This window comes from Marmota flaviventris, chromosome 8 (genome assembly GCF_047511675.1).
Source record: "Marmota flaviventris isolate mMarFla1 chromosome 8, mMarFla1.hap1, whole genome shotgun sequence".
Lineage (NCBI taxonomy): Eukaryota > Metazoa > Chordata > Mammalia > Rodentia > Sciuridae > Marmota > Marmota flaviventris.
In genome coordinates, this window is record NC_092505.1 from 112,690,731 (window position 1) to 112,707,566 (window position 16,836).

Below are 16,836 nucleotides of genomic sequence, written 5' to 3' on the forward strand. Positions count from 1 at the left end.
CCACCTCCTTGTAATATCACCTTATTAATTCAGATCCTTTCATCTGGAAACACACAAGATAACTCTTCAATAATACATGCCAACTCTCCAGGTATCTGAGTACAACTTCTAAACCCTCTCTTCCCCTGGGGTCCATGCATTCTCAACCCCCCATTACTCATTCCATGGGGGAAGCTCCTAAGTTGGTAATTTCAGCTCCCTGCTGTCTTCTGAGTGCCCAGCCTGTGTGTCCACCTTCCTGGTGGATGTCCCCAGGTGGACGTCTCTGATACTTCCATTTCAGCGTGTCTAAAAGCATGCTAACCTTACTGGCCCTCACACCCCCTCCTTTTCCTGCTTTCCCCACCTAGTATGTGACCCTCCCCCACATTGTCCATGCTGGGTCCCCAGGTTGTCAAGACCTCATTCCTGACACCTTCTGTCCTTTTGGCACCCATACCAAGTTCATCATGATCAGGTCCTATCAATGCAGCACCTAAATGCTGCTTGAGTCTATCCATTCCATCTCATCTCTAGGAACACCACTTTCCTGGTCCAGACCCCCATCAGCAGTCCATGTGGGATCTCAGCTTTCAACTAACCTGCTTCTGGATTTGCTCATTTGAATTCATTCTCCTCTCTACCAATAGCACAGAGCTGATCATGTCTTGGCCCTACTAAATGACCTTAAAATAAAAGTTCAAAGCCCTCAACATGATCGAAAAAGCCCTGTGTGATTCAGATCAGGCCCACAACTTTATCACTGTCTCCTTCTTCGTGCTCTATGCTGGTGTGTAACATGACATCCACAGGCCAGCAGCATCAGGAAGCTTGTTAGAAATGCAGAGTCTCTGGGACAGAACCTGTGTCTTAACAAGATCTCAAGGGGATTCTTGTGCTGGTGAAGTTTGAGAAGCATTGCTTCTCAAGTTAGCCTGCTTCTAACATTTGAGCCTCCAGACCCCCTGTTTCTTCTTCCTGAGATATTTTCCTTGCTATCACATCCCAAAACCATTCCTGGCTAGCGTATTTATGTGTCCACTTAGAAGTCACTCTCTCGAGAAAACCTTCTGTGATATCTCATGACTGAGTTGAGGGATCCCTCAAATCTGATTTGCTCAGATTTTCCACATGTTCTTTAATCAAGCTTGCATATTTAGTCTCTTAAGAGATATCTTATCAGCCAGGTGCAGAGGCACATGCCTGTAATCCCAGTGGTTTGGGAGATGGAGGTAGGAAGATTGCTAGTTCAAAGCCAGCCTCAGCAATTCAGTGAAGCCCTAGCAACTCAACAAGATCCTGTCTCAAAATAAAACACAAAAAAAGGCTCGGGATATGGCTCAGTGGTTAAGTGCCCCTGAGTTCAATTCCTGGTATCAAAAAATAAATAAAAAAATAAAAAAGAGAGAGAGAGAGAAACATCTTATCTACTATCATATCCCCAGTGTCTAAAATATAGTAGATGCTCACTAAGTATCTATTTATAATGACAAATTAGTAGTGGGTGCTCATTAAATAGCAGTTCCAAATCTCTTGCTGAAATCCAGATATGCTATATGATCCTGGCCTTTCCAGATTGTGTGTGATCAGAGACCTTCTCACAAGAGGAACTGTGTGAGGTTGCACTGGTGTTATTTGTTTTTTGTAAGCTATTGCTGGACCCTAGTGATCATATCCTTTTTCCCTCAATGCCCATCTTTGGATCATCTTATAGAATGATAAGTATCAGAACACAAAGGGACCCTGGAATCTGCATGATTTGATCTCCTGGTCTATAGATATAAGGAACCTAGGACCCAGAGCATGACTTTCACAGAGGGTCCTCAACATGTGTGGGGGTACCACTAGTCCTCCCCCTTTTGAAAATCAGTACATATTTGCCTCTTCCTGGTATTGGTGGTCTTCACCCCTGCTGCCATTCAGAATTCCTCCACCCTACTCACAGTCTCTCAGGCCTAGAAGACATCCTTTCTCCAGGGACAGACTTTTAATTCATTATTGGAACTCAAAATGATCTCTTCATACTTTATCAAATACTTTGACCTTTAAATACTTTAAACTAAGGAGAGGTCCAACTATACCTGATGAGTAATACATTTTCATAAGAGAGGATAGTGACCGTAGTTTAAGAAATAGTCGAGGAATACTAACATTAAACTCTCTTCTCTCATTGGCAGGCTTGCGTCCTCTGTCTTACCCTCCTTGCTCTGGGTATGGCTTCAAAGACATATTTTTGTCACCCTTGACATGTTAAAAATGTATCTTCTCTATGTTCTTTATTCAAGATGATAGTGACTGGCCATGTGTGGCCGTTAAGCACTTCAGGTGTGGCCAGTGCACACGAAGATGTGTTGTAGCCCCCCTCCATTTTCCAGGGTGCCAACCCTTGAAGAAAACTGATTTTCTTCCACAAACTCTCATCTCCCAGATATTGGCTTTTGAGCAACAAGCCGCTGACCTGAGTTCAGCTACATCTTGAAATGATCATTTTTGAATGCAGTGGGTTAACTAAAATGTATTATTAAAACGAATGTGTCTGTTTCTTTTCACTTGTTAGTGGGAATGCTGTAATATTAAAAACTGTAAGTGGGCCTCCCATTACATTTCCATTGTATAATGCTACCATGAGCTTTAAGATCGCTCTTAGTTTTATATTCATTTTTTAATCTTTGTTTTCTATTCCATACTTTCAAGTTTGGTGTACTTGCTACTAAACTATAATCCAGTCAAAAGTTTCCACTGCTGCCACATTAAGCTCTGAAATCCTCCTCACATCATTTTTCACTAGCATCTTTTGCTCAGAGATTGTCAGAAATTCATTGTTCAGTGCTTCCCCAAATACTCAATTCCTTTGACTTAATAATGTAACACTGGGGGATGGGAATGGGAAAGACAGTAGAATGAATCAGCATAACTTTCTTGTGTTCATATATGAATACCAACCAGTGAAACTCCATATCATGTGTAACCACAAGAATGTTAAGTTATACTCCATGTATGTACAATATGTCAAAGTGCATTCTACTATCACATATAACTAAAAAGAACAAATGAAAAAAAAAACAAAGTTAATGAAATAATGTAATACCACTACTAAGAATAATACAATAATGTTAATAATGATGGTGATCATTTGTAGAGGGATTACTCTGTGTCACCCACTGTGAAAAGTACTTTCCATACATTGTCTCATTTAATGCCTACAATAACCAAGTAAAGTGAGTGCAATTATGTCTATTTTACAGAAGGAAACAAGGTATTCAACCAGGTTGTGGAAAAGCCTGGCTCACTCACCCCAATTTGTTGCTGGTTTCTTCTCTGCTCCTAACAAGGTTCCTTTTTCCAGTTGTGACACCAAAGTGTCTTCAGCTGCTGCCAAATATCCCCTAGAAGGCAAAACTATCCCCTCTTCCCCTAGTTGAGAACTATTGGCATAGAGCAGCAATGACCTTTATTGTTTCCTTTCAATTTGGGGGATGAAATCATTGGCCACCCATGTCAGCTCCACCCTCTAGGAAGATGAGACCTCCTGGATATCCCCAATGGTGTGTTGGGTTCAGGCTCTCTGTGGGATTACTCTGTCTGCTTAATTCTTTTGGCTGGTAAATCCATGCAAGCAACCCTTCATAGCTCCCCCACCACTGTTGCTTCTCCTCACCAAACACCCTGCAGGAGAGTACAAGCCCCCAAAGTCGACTGTGGGTCATTTCCTGCTACACATGTGGGCACCTCCTTCAGGGTTAGAGCTCATCCAGAGATTTTTTTGATTGACAAGTTTTGGATTTCTGATGAGTAAAAAGAAGAAAAGAAGGGCAAAACCTCAACTGGCCATTCTACTGTCATGTATAACTAATTAAAACAAATTTAAAAATTTTTTTAAAAATACCCTCAGCTGGCATAGTTGGAAATGTGCTAATTGAATTTAAGTCTAGACTTTCTCATCTGTCTTTTTATTTACCCACTTCCTCCAAAGCTACATGGTTGCAAAAGGGAAACAAGTCCAATGTGCATTCAAATGATTAGGAACTAGACCATTTCTCAGTCATTTGCATAAAAATTGCTGTTTTGAAATGCCCAGTCTCCTGCTCTATTTCCCATATTGCATTATTTTCTTCTCTCCAGATATGCCCTAGAGAGAAGTCACATGACCCAGGAACAGACCCCTAGATTCCCACCTTTCTTGAGAGCCATGCCAGTTTGAACCCTTATGTGGCCAGTGTAGCCCTCTTTCAGCAACAAGGTGGTACCATGATCTAGCTAACATTAAGTCAGAGGCACTACAGAGCCAGGGTCACTGTTCAATGTGTACATGAGTATATGTCTATTTAAACTCTGACTCTCTTCAAAGTAAACTTGGGGTCCACTTCCTTTCTTATATTTTCAGTTTCTACATTATTTGGTAGAGACAAAGAGGAATCATTTTCTCCCTCATTCCCTTTTAAATCAGATGTAATTTGAAAGAAAAGTAATGATTATTTTTTTAGTCTACTTTCTTTCCAATACTAACAAATATAGAAAGGTGTCCTGCTGCTTCATGTAGAATTATTTTAAGGCTGGTAAGTTGGTCTTTCCAACTTTAATCAGGTGCAGATAAGAGCTTGCTGATGTGCACATTCTGAAATTTCATGGCTCCAATGCAAACTCACTGCCTGGAAGCTAGGAGGCCTGACACTTGGAGGACTGTGCTGTCTGACAAACCGAATTAATAATGAATGAACCATCTTGTATAATCAGAAAGGGGAGGAAAGCTACAAATTAGAAATAAGTGTGCTCTTCATTACAGATGGCAGCGGGATGCTGCTTAGGGTATCACTGATGCTCAAATTAGCTGCGGGGCTCACAAACCACTTGCTGCTCTCTGCTTCTCACTTTCCTCTTGAGAGTCTCTTTCTCAAGGGATTTGCAAAATGAGAAATCCAAACTTGGGAGATGCTTTGCACCACACAAGAATGATGAATTATTATTCACCTAGGTGTACAGATATTGTAAATGGGTTACATTTCCATCTTAAATTAAGTTAAAGCTCTCATATTTTCCATATAAATTAGATCAAAATTATGCCAAGAAGGGAATTTTTGCAAAATTTACGCTATCCTCAAGAGATGCTCATTCCAAATATCATGTGCTTTCATAGAAAATGAGCTGCCCAGCTCTGAATCAGGGGAAAGTTGCTGGTGTTTGGTTTGGTTTTCCTTTGTTTTATTTTAACATATGCTACCAAGGACTAGCTGTGGCATTAGCACTCTGTATGTGAGTGAGCCCATGTGTGTGTGAGCACGTGTGCACACCAAAACCCGAGCTGATACAGAAATGAAATTGCATGAAAACTCAGAGAGGGCCCCAGGGAAGCCAGTTAGCATCACTCCATCAATGAATTTCTGTAGGACAAAGACTGGGCAAGCTGGACATGCAGGCAACACAAATATCTCACAAGGTATCCAAACTATTTCACTGATCCAGGAATGGTCCCTGAGGCCAAGACAAACTGATAGCCTGCGCACAGCTCTGCAGTGGTCACGGTGCAGAGAGTGAGGACTCCAACTGTGGCTCTGGCTCACCCTGCCTGTCTGGCTCTTCTAGGACCATGTTGGTTCTCCTATGCCTTGAAGGGCTCTTGCATTGAGGTGAGAGTGGATCAAGGTCAGTTTAAGCAGCCTGGAAGCCGGGGGTCTTTAAAGCTATGGACAACAAGTGTGGCAATTGCAGCTGTGACCTGCCTGCTTGTGAGGAAGGCCAGAGCTGGGTGGAGGTAAGGACCATTGATGTGACCAATGTGGCCACAGGGATCGTTCCCAGAACTCAGTGATCAGCAGGGGAAAATGCTCAAAAATAAACAACGCAGCCTCCTATTGGCACCTGGGATGTGAATGAGTGTCACCTCTGTTCTGCAAGCCTTGAAAGGATCTGCCAAATTACAACAACACCTGCAGCAGCAGATTAGGTGAAGGAGTCAGAGGGTGCAGAGGATGGAAAATCCCAAGAAGGAAAGAGCGGGTCAATATGTGGCAGCAGGAAGCCTTGGCAAGACAGGAAAGTGGCTGCTTTACTTAGGGCAGCTGGACTGGTCTGGTCAAGGTGTGCTCCAGCAACAAGGGTGAACACGCTATGGAATCCCAAGTCCACTGAGCCTGGCCACCCCGGCCACTGCACACAGAGCCCACGTGAGCAACCATGACTGAGCTTTGCCTTCAAGGAAGCACATGTGACAGGTAGGATAATGTGGGTGGTCAGAGCCACAGGCTATCCCCTGTTACCTCTGGTCATGTGACATCCCAGTGCAGAGGAGTTTTAGTTGCCAGTGGAGTTAAGGAATCAGATAACCTCAAGAAAGAGAGATGATCCTGGACGATCCAGGTGGCCCATCGGAACCGCATTGTCTTGACAACTGGAAAAGTACATGGAAGCGAGAATGTGAGAAAGCCAGGCCAGATACGGCTGGTTTCAGCAAACAAAGAGGGCGGTGAGCCTAGGCATGAGGGGTTCTCTGGAAACTGGGAAAAATAAGTCTCCCCTGAAAGCCTCTGAAGGTCCACAGCCCTGCTGGCATCTGGTGGGAGCCTAGGAGAGCACGTCAGACATTCTTGACATCGGAAACTACAAGTGGGCAAGTTTGTGTTGTTTCAAGCCACCACCACAGGAGCCAAAGGAGACAATTTGATACAGCAGCAATAGGAAAACAATGAGGTAACACAAAATTATCCTCAACATATCTTTAACTATGTTTAAAACTTGTACTAGTAGGAATGGTGCAGGAAAGACGGGCCTCATGGCAAAGCCTCGGAGAGGCTGGCATGGTGGGCTGAGGCAGAGAGCACGTGGCCTTTGTCGTTGGCTTCTATTCAGTCTAGCACCCTGGGGAGGAGCTCTGGGGGCTACAGAGTAACAATTGAAGCAACTGTTTTCAATAAAACTGCCATAAGGCAGCAGGCAAAGAAGTATTGCTTTGGGGCCCTGCTAACAGGATGTAAGGCCCCAAGGGCAGAGGGCGCACAAACTCTGCTCAGCCACGCAGGCTGCAAGGGGCTGTGGAGCTCTCCACTCAATGCAGAAGTGTCTGCTAGTGACCTGGGCCGCAGCGCTCAGTGTGGAGGGCATGAGTGGCAGAGCCCAGAAGACTCAGGCATCTGTATAGTGGACATAGCAGGGGTCCTCGAACACCCACAAAGAATGAGATGAGGTCCCCAGGAGGCTGCAGTACCCAGAAGATGCCTTGGGAAGTGGCCATAACCATCCCTGCAAGGGATGAAGGTCCTGAATGAACAGGAGGGGGCAAGGCTGCCATTGCTCACGTCACCCTCCTGCCACTCAAGGCTGGAGTGACATGGGTTCCCAAAGACTATCTGATAACACCCAGGACTGCAGAAATGGTGGGCACACAAAGAGAGAATTCACTGATAGCATCAGGGCAGGACAAAACTTCTCCAGGAACTTGTGTCTAGGACTTCTGAAATATGTCTACGTGGGATCAGACCCAGATTTAAGCCTAAGGCAAGGGAACAGTGAGGCAAAGCGAATTGCTTTGTTACCAAACTGTCAGCAAAACATTGCTCCTCGGCTGCGTCTGCACTGATGTGGTGACGGCCCTGCAGAAACTCATATGGCAAATGAAAGACACAACACTCTGCTTGGACCTACGTCCTAGGGGAGTCAGAAGTTCAACATCAAAGGGGTGTGTTCTTATTTTTTTGTCCAAGAGCAGTTTCCCATAAGAGGGGATTTAAACACAGGCCTAAGAGGACCCTACAGGCATCCCTCAGCCTTATGACCTCTGAACAAAGAGCACCCAGAGGTCAGGGGCTCACCCAACCCACACATGGGGGTTGGGCCTTGTGGCCACTTTTTCTTGAGTGCCACCCCAGGAAATGGAGGTCTCGCAGGCTCATCGTTACTCTCTACAAGACACGAGGACGCTAAGTTTCTCTTTCAAGGTGTTTTCTCGGCTGATGGTTCTGGTGTTGCCATGACTTTGCGTCAGTCCTGTGCTTACAACTGACTGTCCTCTGTGTGAGGTGCTGCCCCAGATTTAATCCTGGAGATCTCCTTCTCCTTCTTGCTGGCTCGCCACGTGCGTTAAGTAAAACCCCTGCCTGCCATTTGCTTTGATGAGATTCAAGGTTTCTCTGGGGGAGAAAGAGGAAGCCTCTTACTTGACAAGATAAATAGGAAAGAGCAGAGATTGGCTGCATTTAATCAGAGCCCACACCAACCTAAAGCAAAATGAAGCCCCAAATATCCCCTTAACTGATCCAAAGTCAAACTCATTTACAGGTTTAGGGTAGCAGCAAATCCTAATCCGTGAGCTGAGTCCCTTCTCCACGAGCTCATGCAGTGGCTTCAAACTAAGTGGTTATTTAGAGTTTATTTTCTTTTTGTTAAGATGGTGACCTGTGGTTCTTTTAAATCAGCGTCACAGTCATTTATGGAAGCAGAACCAAGTAAGGAAAAGTTAGAATGTGGAGTTAAAGACCCGAACTCTAGTCTCAAAAGCCCCACTTCCTGGCCACGTGACTACCTACAGTAAGAGGCAGAATCTCTTTGAACTTTAAGTTCTACCTCTGCAAATTAGAGAAATTGCTCCTTGTTCTCTGTCCACCCAAGGTTGGAAAAGGGCCTGTGAGCACCGTGTATAGCAGAGCTGTGTACGTGTCCCCATGGTCCTTGGCCAGGTCCGAGAGAGACAACTGGTGCACAGCCCACCCAGGCCTCCAGGGAGCACTCTCCAGGAGGAGCATCAGAGTACTGACCACAGAACATGGCAGGATGTGGTCACCACCACAGGAGCCAAAGGAGACTAAGTTGTGGGAAAGAGAATCGGGTCCCCAGGGTACCAGGTAGCCTTCCAGGGGACAGAGATAGACCTCCCCAGCAGAGCCACAGCTCTGGAAGAGTCCAGACTGTGCTTGAGGGACAGCGGGACATCCTTGGCTGCAGCAGAAGATGACATGAAAAACAATGATCATTTTAGGGCTTATGGGTCAATTCAAATAAAATATTTTAAGAATTAAAGTGCATTAAGACAAGGCCATGAGGAGATGGCCTCGAGCCCTGGAACTGGAAGTCTAGGAAATAAGATGCGCTGAGTCTGAGGCACAGGTCCTCTTGTCCCAGAAACAGAGCTGGGTTTGAGTTGGGAGGAAAAATTGAATAAGTGCATTGACCTTTACCCTCCCCCCCCAAAATATTCTCCCTATTTTAAAACTTTCCACGTGATAATTACCTCCTCCTTGATTGGGGTTTGTGATGGTTTTATGCCCCTCCCCCATTAAGCAGGGCAGCAGCTTTCTCCACTGATATCCTGAGGGTATCAGTGTAAGGTTTGTGCTTTCTGCACATCCCTGACCAGGCTCAGGCTGAGGAAGCTTCCACATGAAGAAAAGCCCAAGGCGAACAGTAACTGCGCCAAAAGTCACAGCCTATTGACTTTGCTGCAGCTTCTGAACAAAGCATGCAGCTGATTTCCCTGGCCTCTGCATGCTTTGGTGCTGAGTGACGTGGCCAAGTGAAGGGGAGCGCACACGCCCTCCTAGCCCTCTGATCTCGTCATCCCGCAAGGCTACGTGCACACCTGCACCCCACTGCCTCACCTGCACCCCAACACCTCTCCTGCACTCTGGAACAGCTTCGTCTCACGTCTGCTCCTCTTCTCAGTCACCAGGGGAAATACGCTGGGTCAAACACCCCCGACCCAAGGCACTCGGCATGCAATCTGTGCGCCACCTGCCCCACGGCCCCGGAGCACCTTCCTTTCCTAGCCCATGCCATTCACCACCCCTAAGATATTTGTGCCTGATTTTCTAATTCTTCCAGTACAAAGTTTTAATTCTTTAAAGTTAGTAAACCTGCTACAAACTCCAACATCAAATATTTCCCCTCAGACTGTTAAAAGATGCCCTTCTGTTTTTCTAATAACTGTATTTTGACTTACAGTAAAAATTTTTAAAGAACTCAAATATATTTTAAGCAGTTTTAAATTCTTGAGCACCAATCTTATTAAACATTAAGAACCTTACCCTAGATATTTGGTGATTTTGGTAGTCAAAATATAGATTTCCCAGGTTTTCTTTCACCTCCAGTGTTAAAAATGTGGGAAACATAAACAATGATCATTTTAGGGCTTATGGGTCAATTCAAATAAAATACTTTAAGAATTAAAATGCATTAAGAATTATTAAGTGTAAGGTTTTTTTATGACAATTTCAATTTTAGGAGTCGTTTTGTTTTTGTTGGGGATCCAACCCAGGACTTCATGTGTGTTACACTAAAGCTCTACTTCGAAGCCATTTTAAAAGCTTCAAATTTCACATCCAGAAAATTCTTTTTCAAGGAATTGTGCTCTTGTAGCCCATAATCCTTTCTTGCTAGAAATATGCCATTTCCAGGGACACAGATGCATGAAGCAAATAGAACAAGAAGATTCCAAGGCTACCATAGAAGGTTATCATGAGTTTGATGTGTGTTCAAGGCCGTACTCCACCTGCCACACTCTGTGAGCTCACTACAGAGTTCAAGAAGCCAACACTTTCCACCCCCTCATTCCCTCAATGAGTCAATTTGGCAAGAAAAAGGTCAAACATCAAAATAGCTCTTTGGCATCAAATGAAAGATTTTTTACCAACCTTTCAACTGGCGATATCAATTGACATCAGAAATCTGACACTCTTGTCACTGAAAATGGAGAAAAGACAATTATATTGTTTAACAAAATATTCTGCAGCTTGACTGATGGGACCTAATGTATTTTAATCACTCTGTGAGATGGGACGTCTCAACCTATGAGCCCCTGGGCTTTCCATAGCACGTAGGGTATTTTGGAGGAGTATAAGAAGACTACTGTGGTTAAAAGGAAAACACAGGACCAAAGCCTCAGAAGTATGAGAAAACACTGTGAAGAGCTGGACATGGTGGCATACGCCTGTGACCCCAGCAACTGGGAGGCCGAGGCAGGAGATTCAAAAGTTCAAGCCAGCCTGGGCAACTTAGTGAGAGCTCTCAAAATAAAAAATAAAAAGGACTTGGGGTGTAGCTCAGGGGAGAGTGCCTCTAGGCATTCCTAACACCACAAACAAACAAACAAACAAAAACCCATTGTGAATTATGGGTTTTCTCAACAATATGTATGAGGTAAAGAGTGGGCCAGAAACACAGGCATGAACCAGAGATAAAGGATGTCCTAGGTGACATTCCTCCATGCATGCCACATCTGGGTAGGGAAACTTTAAAAGGGTTTTAGGCAAGCAACGTACATGGAAACTGTTTCTAAGCCATATCTTTCAGTTCTAGAAGTCTAGCTCATAGCAGACCAATCCTCTTGTCTAAAGCAACTAAAAAGGATAAATTTAATAATTTTTAAAAATCTTATCTTGAACACATTAGAAAACTGTTCAGTCACCCAGGATTTGAGGGTCAAGACATCTGAAACAGGAAACTCACTGGACTGCATCCAGTGTTCTATAGTTTTCCCTCAAGGTACTTCCAGTTCCATGAACTTCTGGAGCAGGAGGCTTGTACATGAAGAACAGCAGTTGCTAAAGGGCGGACATGAGCACAGCTTTCAGCAATCTCACAGGGTCAGGTGCAAAACCCCGGGCTGCCAGGGCAGTGAGGACTGGAGGGGTTGAGATTCTGGTGAGGAGATTGCAGAGAAGTCAAAGCATTTGTTTAAAATCCTCAAGTTTATTTGTAAACTGTGTAGGCAGATAATTTAAAAGACTGAGCAGAATTACAGACCTAAAAATAAAACAAAAAATAATAAAACTTTTAGAAGATAACACAGGATAAAATCTAGCTGCCCTTGTGTTTGGTGATGGCTTTTTGGAGACAACACCAAAAAACATAATTCATGAAAAATAACCATGATAAGTTGGACTTCATCAAAATTTAAAACTCTGTGAACGACACTATTAAGAGAATGCAGAGAAAAATGATAGACTGAAAGAAAATATTTGCAAAATACATATTTGATAAAGAGCTAGAATCCAAAATATACAAGAGACCCTAAAGCCCAACACTAATAAAACAAAAACTTAATTTAAAAATGGACAAATGAGCTAAATAGACACCTTAGCAAAGAAGAACTCATTTGGAACTTCTAGTATCATGGTTTTGTATTTTACATTTTGGTCTGTTCAGATGGCAAATAAGCTCAGTGTCATTGATCACTAGGGAATTGCAAATTAAGACAACAATGAGATGCTACAGTATCCTTATTAATATAGGAAAAATCCAAAATACTGACAATACCAAATGCTGACAAGAATGCGAGTGACAGAAACTCTCATTCATTGCTGGTAGAATGCAAAGTGATACAGCCCCATTGTAAGATAGTGTGGCTATTTCTTCCAAGATAAAACATACTTTTACCATATAATCCAGGAATTGTGATCCTTCAAATGAGTGGAAAACTATTGTTTACCCCAAAAACTGCATACTAATACTAATATAAAATACTAATGTTTATAGCAGCTTTATTCTCAGTTGCCAAAACTTGGATACAATCAAGCTCCCTTCAACAGGTAAATGGATCAGCAAACTGGGATACATCCATGAAATGGAATATTGTTAAGCAATACAAAGATCTGAGCTGTTGAATCATAAAAAGCCATGGAAAACAACTTAAGTACTTAGTGAAAGAAGTCTACTGAAAATCCTGCATGTTGTTTCCAATTGTATGACATTTTGGAAAGGGAAAGACTGTGAAGACAATCATAGACCTGTGGTTGTCATGGGGGTTGGGAGGAGGAAGGGAGCGATGAGCAGACGGAACACAGGGATTGTTAGAGCAATGAAACTATTCTGTAGGATGCTATAATGGTGACAATATGTTATTATATATTTGCCAAAACCTGTGGAATGTGCAATTCAAAGAATGAAACCTCATGTAACCTACAGATGTCAGCTAATAAGAGCATGCCAACATCAGGTAATAAATTATAACAAAGGCACCACACTAATGCAAGGTGCTAATAATTGGGTGCTATATGTATATGTGCGGTGAGGGAGTCTGTGGGAATTCTCTGTACTTGTCACACAATTCTTCTGTAAAATTCAAACTGCTCTAAAGCATAAAGACTAGGTTTTTTTGTTTCTGAGGTTTAAAATTTTATTAGGTTCAAAAATCCACATAAAGACTATTAAAGCAAGCGATACCTAAGTGCCTGAATTATCAATTGTCTTAGCGTGGTGGGGATATAAAAATTGGAAGTGAGGGTCTGCAAGTTGAGAGAGCCTGGTAAAGACCAAGGACTTTCAGCTGGGATCCTGGAAGGATCAGATTCTAAGAATAAAACACAACCAGAAGTAGGGTTAGGACTTACAAAGACTGAAACTCAGCCATGAATCTTGTCACTCAGTGGATTGAATGACATGTCCTACCTTGATTCCTGCCAGAAGCTAAAGAAAATTCCCTCTAGAGGAAACCAATACAACTTACCATTCCAAAGTCTGTAACTTGGTGAAGAAATTACCTGATATACTAAGGAAAATAGCAAAGGAAAGAAATACACACACATTATTGTATCACACCCTCACCCCCAAAACTCATAGGTAAGTTAGAAATAGAAAAAAACTGCAAAAGAAGATGAAAAGATTTTATCAGAGGAACAAAAATAAGACTGACAGCTGACTTCTTGACAAAGACTATGGCAGATAGACGAAGATATAATGCCTCTAAAACAGATGAAAGTGAATACAATCCAGACCACCACACTGAGAAAAAATCCTTGTCAACAATGAAAACCTCCCCCAAAGAGGAGACGATTGCTTCTTGTGTTATGAGGCCAGTATTACATTGATGGAAAAACAAAACATTACAAGAAAAGAAAACAACAGACCAATAATTTTATGCATGATTAAGATGCAAAACCCTTAAAAATATTAATAAATTGAATTCAGCAATATATAAAAACTGTATCATGACCAAGTGAAATGAACCTCAGGAATGCAAATTCAGTTTAATGTTTTAAAATATTAAATCGATAGGCTAAAAATAAAAAAAAATCATATGAACACTTCAATAAATCAAGCAATGATTTGGCAAAATCCAAGAGCCATTATTCATAAAATTCTCAACAAACTAAAAGTAAATAGAAAAGCCCTCAAATTTTAAGATTGAAAGTTTCCCTCTTAAAATTAAAAGCAAGACAAAGGTATCTGGTCTCATTACTAGTGAGTTTGTTACCAATATAGTGGGATACAAAGGCCAATGTATAAAATAAAATAATATTTCTGTATTTTTAGCAACAAAAAAATAAACACACAATTTTATGAAGTCCATTTTCAGTAGAATGAAAATAAAATAATTAGGAAAATATTTTTTGAGAAAAATATGTGCAAGACCTATACACTGGAAACTAGAAAACATTACTGAAAGAAATTAAATAAGACCAAAATAAATAAAAATTTATACCATGCTCATGGATTAGGAGGCTTAGTATTATTAAGATGTAAATTTTCCCAAAATTGATCTATAAGTAATCCTCCTTCCTACCACCCCAGAACCTGAAAGACCATTTTTTATGTTGTTGTTCTTTTTAGATATACAAGGCAATAGAGTGTTCTTTGACATATTACACACACATGGAATATAACTTAGGATCTCATTCTTATGGTTGACAAGATGTGGAGTTTCACTGTGGTGTATTCATATATGAACACAGGAAAGTTATGTTCAATTCATTCTACTATCTTTCCCATTCCCATGCCCCCTTCATTTCCTTTTGTCTAATCCAATGAATTTCCATCCCCCCCCCATACCTTATTTATTATGTGTCAGCATCCACATATCAGAGAGAATGTTCAGCCTTTGGTTTTGTGTGCTTGGCTTATTCCTGGAAGGCCTTTTTAAAACTGTAAGTGGCAGCAACTCTGTCATTTACACAGAAATGCAAAAGGCCTAGAATAGCAAGAAACCAATTTGTAAACTAAAATAAAAAGTAAGCTTGACAGATTTGCATGATCTCAGACTTCAGAGCATTCGAAACACTGTAACTATTGGGATATGATAGACATAAATACAGAACAGAATGGAGTTCAGAAATAGACTACATATATGTCAATTTTAAAAAATCCAGGGTAATTCAAAGAGAATAGGATAATTTTGTAACAATTGATTCAGAATAATCCTGACCCTTGCTTACCATCATAAACAAGAATTAGCTTAAAATGAATAAAAGATCAATATGTGGGAACTAGAACTCCAAAATCCACAGAAGGTAGCAGGTTACAACCCTTGCAACCTTGAGTTAAATTCAAGGATTTTTAAATAAGAAACAAATATGAACCATAAAAGGAAAATTTATGAATTGGATTTTATTAAAATTCAAATTAATGTCCTTCATAAGATACCATTAAGAACATGAAATGTAGCTTGGACAGAGAGAAACTATTTGCAAAACTTCTATCTGATAAAGGACTTATATCCAAAATACATTAATTAAAAGCTCTTACAATGTAGTAACAATAACGAGAAGCAATTCAATTTATTTAAATAGATACTTTACCAAAGAAAATATACAAATGACAAATAAACACATGAAAAGATTCCCAGCATCATTAATCACCAGGGAAATGTGATCAAACTCTATGAGATGCCAACCACCAGAATGGCTAAGGCTTTTAAAAAAAGCCAAGTACTATGGACAATGTGAAACTGGATATCTCAGGCACTGCTAGTAGGAAGTATTGGATAGCCATTTTGGAGAGCAATTTAGCAATTTCTTAGAAGTTAAACATAATATTTACCATAAAACTCAGCAATCGCCCATGTTTTTATCCAAGAGCAATAAAAGAATATGTCTACAAAACAACAGCGTATGAATATTGACAGCAACTTTGTTTGTAATAACCCAAACCCAGAAACAACCCAAATGTTCATCAGCTGGTGAACAGATAAACAAATCACGGTACTGAGAACAATAAAAATAAAGGAGCTAGTGATTTGCACAGAAGAATTAAAAAACATGATAAGCACCAGAGGCCCCTGGGCAGGAGGTGGAGGGGATGGGTGTGCAAACAAGCCTCCATCCAGCACCTTGTCTGGTTTGTCTGGCCCGGTATTCCAGGTGACTCTCGCCCCTTGGAATCACCCTTTGAGTTCTTGCTCAGCCCAGATCTATCCTCACAACTTCTTTCCATCTCACAAATGTCTCCCCAAAGAGAAACAGAAGGACCTACTAGTGACAGGCGCCTGCCAGATCACTGACCAGTCTGGGCCTCTGGTGCCCTACACACCCACCACAGGATCACGGGTTCTGCTGGACATATTCTGTACCCCCAGAGGAATGCATCCAAGGGGAAGGCTGCCTTTACCACTGAAGATTATGACATGTTTGAAGTGTGTTTGGAGACCAAGGAATCAGGGGGGATACCTGGCCTGGGTGATCCTGGACATGGAGTATGGAGGGGAGGAGGTGAAACATTATGAAGAGATCCCAAAAGCTGAGAAGCTCAAACCTCTGAGATGAAGCTACCATGCCTAGAAGACCTCTCAGAATTGGTTCTGCCTACTGGAAGTAGCGAGAGGAGGAGATGGGACACCAATATAGTCAACACACTGGGGTCCTGTGCTTCAGCATGTTGTCAATGCTCTGCCTCCTCCAACTACCCATCTGGCAAGTTTTCTACTTGCAGCTTCTTCAAGGGCAAGAAGGTGATTGAGTAATGAGGCCCAAGCTCCTCGTCATTGGCATCTCAACCAGCAGAATATGGCTGGGCCATGTCTGGCCTAAGGTCTCTTACCAACCACACCATGAAGGCATGTTGGAGCTCTCTTGCCAGACTGATCTCTTTGGGTGTGGAGGACACCGGGCACACCCAACAAGTCAATGGGGGACTTCTTTCTGACTCCATAGGATCTGGACT

At 42.0% G+C, this 16,836-nt stretch overlaps 1 pseudogene; it reads left to right on the top strand.

The window, feature by feature from the left end:
- The first annotated feature begins 693 nt into the window (after nucleotides 1-693).
- Nucleotides 694-16,636, top strand: LOC114091399 (transmembrane emp24 domain-containing protein 10-like; annotated as a pseudogene).
- Nucleotides 16,637-16,836: the final 200 nt, after the last annotated feature.